Source organism: Dipteris shenzhenensis, chromosome 11, assembly GCF_047967505.1.
Source record: "Dipteris shenzhenensis isolate YYH24624 ecotype China chromosome 11, Dip_SZ_1.0, whole genome shotgun sequence".
Taxonomy (NCBI): Eukaryota; Viridiplantae; Streptophyta; class Polypodiopsida; order Gleicheniales; family Dipteridaceae; genus Dipteris; species Dipteris shenzhenensis.
In genome coordinates, this window is record NC_141606.1 from 37334915 (window position 1) to 37343695 (window position 8781).

Here is an 8781-nt window from a genome sequence, read left to right on the forward strand (position 1 = left end):
GAAAACGTTGTATAATGCATGATTGAGCATGAAAATCATATCCGATGGACAATACTTTGCGCGCATCTCAAACTAGTTGCTATTTACTTGCATGCAAAGTGGTGCACCAATCCGATAAGTACTTGTTCGGATAACATACCTATGAGCGTGTTTTTTTACGGATGTGCATCACATTGAGGCAAAAATGGTGTTGAATGCTTGATTGACAATGCAAAGCCTATTTGATGGGCATGCACATCAACCTAGTGTTATTTACATGCTTTCAAAGTGTAGCACCCATCCCATAAGTACTGTTAGCCGGAAAAGAAGTCAGGACAAGAGGCTAGACACTAAGCATGGCGACGCTCAAGGGCCATAGAGGAAAGGAGAACGTGAGGGCGAAACGTTATCATTGGAGGGGAAATGGGATTAGAAGGGGAGGGAATGAAGAGGGAGACTATGGCACAAGGGGAAAGGGAGAGGGGGGAGAGAAGCATGTACATGATGGGAGGAGGAATGTAAAGATGGAGACATCAAGGGAAGAGGGCCATGCTTTATTTGAAAGGAAGGGAAGGGGGAAATCAAAGTACTAGCTAGGTGGCTTTACAAGAATGAGCGTGTCTCATCAAGGAATAGCCCCCTCCTTTTATAGCCAAGAGAGAGGGTCTCTCCCAATAAATGCATCCTCCCACATGCATGGTGTGTGTGGAAGAGTCTCCCATGTGGGCTAGGCGGTTACGGACTCTCAATTGTGTGCGATACGCTTGGCCACATTTTTCCACATATATCAACTCCCATATCCCAAGTCTATGACATCTAGGAGGACAAGTGGAGGGTTGGAACAAGGAATCTTGCCACCTCATCCTACTTTCCCCATTATTTAACTTGCATCCTTGGACTATCTATACCTCCCCCACATGGGCCTATCCTATATGGAGGGAATAACCCAATATAATATCCATCTCCACCTATTTTATATTACTTCTCCCATGGACTTTGAGCCATATCTCACTAAATGTAGCCTAGGTGGAGGGGTGGCACATGGAGGAGCCATGCCCCCTTACATTTTATAATATTACTACCATGGATTATGTACATCACACCTTATGCGTCCTCTTACGTGGAAGGGTGACACATGGTCATGCCTTGACACCTCAAGCCTGGGCCCTATGCACACCATATTTTATTATACTATTGCCACACATACAAACACATACACATATTAATGCCTTTTTCCTTAGACAAATTTATCCATAATAGTTCCCCCCCCTAGGCAGGGAATGCACAGCATTTCCATGCCTGGGTCCATCACGCACGAAGAAGGGCTTGAGATAACGCTTGTTGATCACCTTCCTACCATATAGCTCATGCAGCTCCTGAACTTGTATAGACCCATTTCTACGTTCCTTGATGACTTTGTATGGACCGGTCCACAGTGGCATAAACTTCTTATCCATTTGGTGGTCCAATCTGTTATCAAAGCATAGCACAACATCCCCCTCAGCAAAGTGTCTTTCCCATCCCTTGCGAATCTTAGCATCAAGCAAGCCTTTTGTCAAATCTTTTGAATCTCTATTTAATGTAGGGCAAGGCATCGGGTTTCAACTAGCTTCTCAAGTTTCACCAACCGGGCCTCTACATGTTCATCTTCTGTCATCCTCTGTCCTTGTGCCAATCTCAAAGCCGGAATCTCTATCTCTAGTGGTAAAACGGCCTCAGTACCATATACCAACTCAAAAGGAGTGTGACCTGTAGATGTTTTATGAGTGATGTTGTAAACCCATACGGCTTCTGTGACCTTCTGATCCCACTGGCTCCTATTCCTTGTGGCCATTTTTCCCATGGTTTTACAAAGGAGGCCATTGGTCTGCTCCGTTTGACCCATGGATGCTGGATAATAGATGCTAGAAGTGCGATGATCAATACCCATGCGATCCATGAGTAACTCCACTGCTTCATTTAAGAATGAACTCCCATGGTCAGAGACTATTTCCATGGGTGTCCCAAACCTTATGCAGATACGTTCAAATATGAAATTTGAAACTGCCTTACCATTTGCAGTGGGGAGGGCGATAGCTTCAGCCCACTTAGTGACATACTGAGTGGCTACCAAAAGATACTTCTTTTTGCAGGCAGTCATGGGGAAGGGGCCGACAAAATCTATTCCCCACTTCTGAAACGGATGGATGGACATCACTGGGTGATGTTGCCCAGCACACAAATCCTTCCTACCAAAGAATTGGCATGGTTCACAGGTTTTGCAATACAAAGTGACATCCTTGAACAAGGTCGGCCAATAGTATCCAGCATGTAAAATCTTCTTAACTGTATAGTCACTGGCATAGTGGCCTCCACAAAATCCATCATGATAATGCTTCAATACCTTAGCCACTTCATCTGCATCAATGGCCCATCTTAGTACCCCATCCATGCCTTGACGGTACAACACCCCATCAAAGAGGGTCTAGCGCCTACTATCTCTGCGGATCTTCTTTCTCTCATAGCTAGTACTTTCTGGAGGAAAGGAGAAAGCAGTCAGAAACCTGTAGATACCACCATACGATGGATCCCCAACTTCTATGGCCGCTACAAGGGCTACATCGAGGCACTCCTCTAAATCAATCAAAGCATTCTTCATGTTGGAACAACCCCCTTTTACAATTCTGAAAGAAAAATCATATTCTTGTAAAATTGCCAACCATTTCGCCAACCGGCCCATGGGGTTTGGTGATTGAAGAACCTGCTTTGCAAGACCAATGCTAGTGAGTATAATGAAGGAGTTTCCAGCCACATAATGCTTAAATTTCTCAATGCAAAACACCAAAGACAAGGCATGCTTGTCAGTCTCTGAATAGCGTCGCTCAGTGTCGAGCAATTGTCGAAAAGCAAATCGAATGGGATACATGAACCGATCCTCCCCTTGCTGGAGAAGAATACCTGTTAGAGTGTGCTCACCAAACCCAGGATTGATATACAAAGTCTTTGACCAATCTGGATTGCGTAGAATGGGTTTTGAAGCCAGAGCATTCTTGATTTGTGCAAACCCATGATCACAATCCTCATCCCAAGAGAAATCAACCCCATCTTTTAATAGCATAGTCATGGGTCATGTCAAAGCAGCATATTGATCAATGAAGCGGCGATAGTATCCTGCTAGATTGACAAATGAGCATACCTGATGTTTGGTTTTTGGTGGGGAGAGCTTGAGGATGGCTTCTACCTTCTCGGGGTCAAGCTTGATGCCCTCAGATGAGACAATATGTCCCAGTAACCTCCCTTGAGTGGCTCCAATGGTGCATTTCTTAGGGTTGAGACTGCCATTCGCATCATTGACCCTTTGGAAGTCCAACCTAACCTTCATGACGTGCTCCTTACGTGACGAGAATATACAAAAATCATCTAAAAACACCTCCAAGAAATCCCCCAAATAAGGAGCAAACACCATCTGCATAAATCTCTGAAAGGTAGTAGGAGCATTGGTGAGGTCAAATGGCATTACTTTGAATGCAAATGTCCCCCAAGGTGTGGCAAATGTGGTTTTAAGCACATCTTCTTCGACAATTCTGATTTGATAAAACCCGGAGTAACCATCACAGAAAGTATACATCTCATGACCACTTACCTTCTCAAGAATGAGGTCTTGAAATGGAAGAGGATGATGGTCCCTCTTGGTGGCTACATTGAATTCCTTATAGTCGATGCAGACCTGCCACTTATTGTTTTTCTTTGGGGTGACTACCACTGGTGAAACCTATTCAGTGTTGTGAACTGGAACAATAAACCCAGCTTCTACAAGTTTCTGCAACTCTGAGCGCAAAGCATTAGTCTGTAGGGGCCCTAATCTCCGATACTTTTGAGCCACAGGCTTCACATCAGGCTTCAGCTCTATCTTGTGTTCTATGGTAGTCACATGGCGAACAGGGTGGTAGCTAGTTGCGAAAAGGTCAGGGAAATCTTTGAACATTTCTAGGAACTCATCTTTCTCACTTGGAGTGAGGTATGGGGAAAGCATAGATTCAATCTGTTGAGGACTAGCTGTTACCTTTTTTGCAGGTGGCGGGGTCGGAGACACCCCCATCATGTAAACTTCCTCATCTGAGGACTCCTCCCCCCCGTCTGATCCTTCCATTGATTCAGACACTGAGGATGAGAGAGTCACTGTCTTGCTCCTCTTCTTCTTCTGGTTCCGTGGCACCTTGTTGCACCGTAGGAAGAATTTTCAGCATAGAATAGCTCATAGACACTCTTAAAAGGACCAACCCTCATGATATCGCAGCCATCTTTACAAGTGAGGGTTAAAGACACAGCGCTGCATGAGGTTATTCATCAAGGCAAACAAGAATGCCATGACAAATGTCAATAGTTGGAGAGCTTGCACATCACCTTCAGCTTCTTCCAGTTCTTGTAGTTGCCATGCTATTTCTTCAAGGGGTGTGCAGTCTGGCATCCTTCTTTTGAGCAATGTCCTTGAGGACCTTTGTGATGATCTTCCGAAGTTGGTAAACTCATATCAAGTATGCCCAACACTTAGCTTCATGATGACCACAGCCTTTGCATTCCTTACAAATGATCACCCTCCTTCGTGGCTTGCAGCTTTGTTGGGGTGGTGCTTCCACTCGCGTCATGCATGATTGAAGTACAAGCTTCATGTGCCACGAAATCAGCAACTATATTTTGAGCTCGAGGGATATGTTGAATTTTTACCTCTTCAAATTGTTGGCATAGTTCCAATGCTTGTTAATGTCGTGGAGCCAAGCCTTTGCTCCGCACCTTCCACCTTCCACTAACTTGTTCACACACTAGTTGAGAATCTCCTTGCATCTCAAGTTGCTTGACGTGATGTTCTTATGCCTTTTGTAGCCCAAAAATGAGTGCTGAGTACTCAGCTTGGTTGCAAGTACTTGCAGGTGCAAACTTGCTATAACAATACTCCTCACCACTCGGTGAAGTGAGCTTCACACCCACGTCAGTAGCCTTGGTCGAAGGTTTGTAAGCTCCATCAAATTGAAGGATCCAAGATGTCATCACACCAAGACTAAAATCCGGACATCCCAAGTTTCTCGGTAGTCCAAGATAGGTAGAAGGAGAGGGTGGGGAGAATTCAATACTTGAGCCAAACGTTCAGCACCAAATAAACTTGCAATCCTTTGTTGATAGTTTATCTTTAGACTAAAAAGAATTACAACTTGAAGCTCAACATGAGGCACAAAGGGTTGATTAGGTACAAAGGGATTCCTTGGTCAAAACATTACCAACCACAACCCAAGCCCTAGAAACCTTTGTAGTGAGATTGAGAATAAACCATTCAAGATGAGCTTATCCACAGGAATTAATAAGTAGATGCACCAAATCTCCCCCCAAGCTTGGGGAGCATCCCACTCTTCGAATAAGGACACCCTTTTAATTACCTCTGAAGCAACAAGTAGCTCGATCACTGCACAATGAGTAGAATTGAAATCAAAGTCCTCCCAGCGTATCACTAGTTCTTCACCTTGAATCAACCATGGTGTATCATTCCACCCATCGTCTCCTTGAACAATGCACTGGACAATCAGCCGTTGAAGGTCGACATGAAGATAAAGAAAGAAATCTTGCCAACTGGTAAGCGTAAGGTGCGGAGGACCAGGCACCAAATCCTTAAACTCGTCGAGAAGTGACATAAATATCCACCCTCCTCGTGTGGCGTGCGTCTGTGAAGTGAACTTGAAAAAGTTCCAAATCGGCGATCTAGTAGGAGATGTGAATAGAGCACATGAAATGAAATACTATTGCTTTTTACAGCAAGAGTAAACTCCCCACGGTTAGAGAGTTACAGTTCCAGAGATTTCAATATATAAGCAAAAATCATTACATTTTCATCACTTCCTACTTGTTGGCCCAATGATAAGTCTCCCTTTTGTGAAGGCGGAGGTCTTGGGTTCAAATCCCACTCTTTAATAAAAAGAGAGGAGAGGAGAAGGAGAAGAGAAAGAGAAAGAGAAGAGAAGGGAGAGGGGGGCACGGGATCTGTTACAGTTTTGCAGAAACCCAAAAAAACTGTCCGCGACCAGAAGACGCAGGAGCCTAAAAAACCATTGTGATCTGCCCGCGATGCGCACGGGTGTACACAGTGGACACGCGAATGCGCACGTAGGAGCTCAGAGGGAGCATAGATGTTACAATTCTGCAGATGCGACCAGTACGAGCAGAAGATTCGCCAGCTAGAATACACGTAGGAACCCCAAGTAGAAAGCAGGCAAACTGAAAGTGCAGAAACAGGGACGTTTTGCAGCCATAGAGACAGGGAAGGCACATAGTTTGGAGGTGCAAAAGTAGAGAATTGCGCACGGAAGAGGCCGCAGAGTCGCACTCAATCGTATGAGTAACATATTTCACACCACTAGCCATGGAGATTTCGATCCCAGTAGCCACACCATTTCTGTTACCTAGAAAAGAAATCAGGACAAGAGGCTAGACACTAAGCATGGCGACGCTCAAGGGCCATAGAGAAAAGGAGAACGTGAGGGCGAAACGTTATCATGGGAGGGGGAAAGGGATTAAAAGGGGAGGGAATGAAGAGGGAGACTATGGCACAAGGGGAAAGGGAGAGGGGGGAGAGAAGCATGTACATGATGGGAGGAGGAATGTAAAGATGGAGACATCAAGGGAAGAGGACCATGCTTTATTTGAAAGGAAGGGAAGGGGGAAATCAAAGTACTAGCTAGGTGGCTTACAAGAATGAGCATGTCTCATCAAGGAATAGCCCCCTCCTTTTATAGCCAAGAGAGGGGGTCTCTCCCAATAATGCGTCCTCCCACATGCATGGTGTGTGTGGAAGAGTCTCCCATGTGGGCTAGGCGGTTACGCACTCTCAATTGTCTGCAATAATGCTTGGCCACATTTTTCCACATATATCAACTCCCATATCCCAAGTCTATGATACTCCCTTGGTCTCTTCCCAATTTTATAATACATTCAAGCATCTACGAGGACAAGTGGAGGGTTGGCACAAGGAATCTTTCCACCTGATCCTACTTTCCCCATTATTTAACTTGCATCCTTGGACCTTCTATACCTCCCCCACATGGGCCTATCCTACATGGAGGGAATAATCCAATATAATATCCATCTCCATCTATTTTATATTACTTCTCCCATGGACTTTGGGCCATATCTTACTAAATGCAGCCTAGGTGGAGGGGTGGCACATGGAAGAGCCATGCCACCTTACATTTTATAATATTACTACCATGGATTATGTACATCACACCTTATGGGTCCTCTTACGTGGAAGGGTGGCACATGGTCATGCCCTGCCACCTCAACCCAGGGCCCTATGCACACCATATTTTATTATACTATTTCCACACATACAAACACACACTCATATTTATGCCTTTTTACTTTGGTTAAATTTATCCATAACAACACTTACGACCATGTTTTTATATGGTTGTGCATGATATTAAGGAAAAAATGATGTTTAATTCTTGATAGACCATACAAAGCATATCCAATGGACACAATACTTTGCACACATCTCAACATAGATGTTATTGAATTGGGCACAAAGTGGCATGCCAATCCGATAAGTACTTGTTCAGATAACACACCTAGGAGAGTGTTTTTGATGAATGTGCATCACCGTGAGAAAAAACATTGTTTAATGCGATAATCGACCATGCAAAGAATATCAAATGGGTACAATACTTTGCATGCACATAAACCTAGGTATTATTTACTTGCATGCAAAGTGGCAGGCCCATGCCATAAGTACTTGTTCAGATAACACACCTGGGAGTGCGTTTTTTTACGGCTGTGCATAACAGTAGGGGAAAAATAGTATAAAATGCATGATCGAGCATGCAAAGCATATCTAATGGACACAATACTTTGCATGCACCTCAACCTAGGAGGTTTTGAGTTGTATGAAATGTGGCACACCAATCCGCTAAATGCTTGTTGGAATAACACACCTAGGACAATGTTTTTTTACGCTTGTGCATGACACTAAGGCAAAAGCGGAGTTTAATGCTTGGTCGACCATGCATATCATGTCTGATGGCCTCAATATTTGCACACATCTCTATTTAGGTGAGATTGACATTCATGCAAAGTGGCATGCCCATCCCATAAGTACTTCTTCAGATAACATATCTGGGAGCGCTTTGATTGATTGTTTTGAATAACACTAGAAGGAAAATGTTGTATAATGCGTGACTGAGCATGCAAATCATATCCGATGGACACAATGCTTTGCACACATCTCAAAATACATGGTATTTACTTGCATGCAAAGTGGTGCACCCATCCGATAAGTACTTGTTTGGATAGCACACCTAGGAGCGTGTTTTTTGGCGGATGTGCATCACATTGAGGCAAAAACGGTGTTTAATGCTTGATTGACAATGCAAAGCCTATCCGATGGGCACAATACTTTGCACGTGCCTCAACCTAGGTGGTATTTACAAGATTTCAAAGTGGAGCACCCATCCGATAAGTACATGTTAGAATAACACACCTAGGACCATGTTTTTATATGGTTGTGCATGACGCTAAGGCAAAAATGATGTTTAATTCTTGATCGACCATTCAAAGCATATGATATGTGCACAATACTTTGCACACAGCTCAAGCTAGATGGTATGGACTTGGGTGCAAATTTACATGCCCATACGATAAGTTCTTGTTAGAATAACACACCTAGGACTATGTTTTTTTATGGTGGTGCATAACACTAGGGGAAAAACGGTGTATAATGTGTGATCTAGACCATGAAAATCATATCCAATGGACACAATACTTTGAACACATCTCAACCTA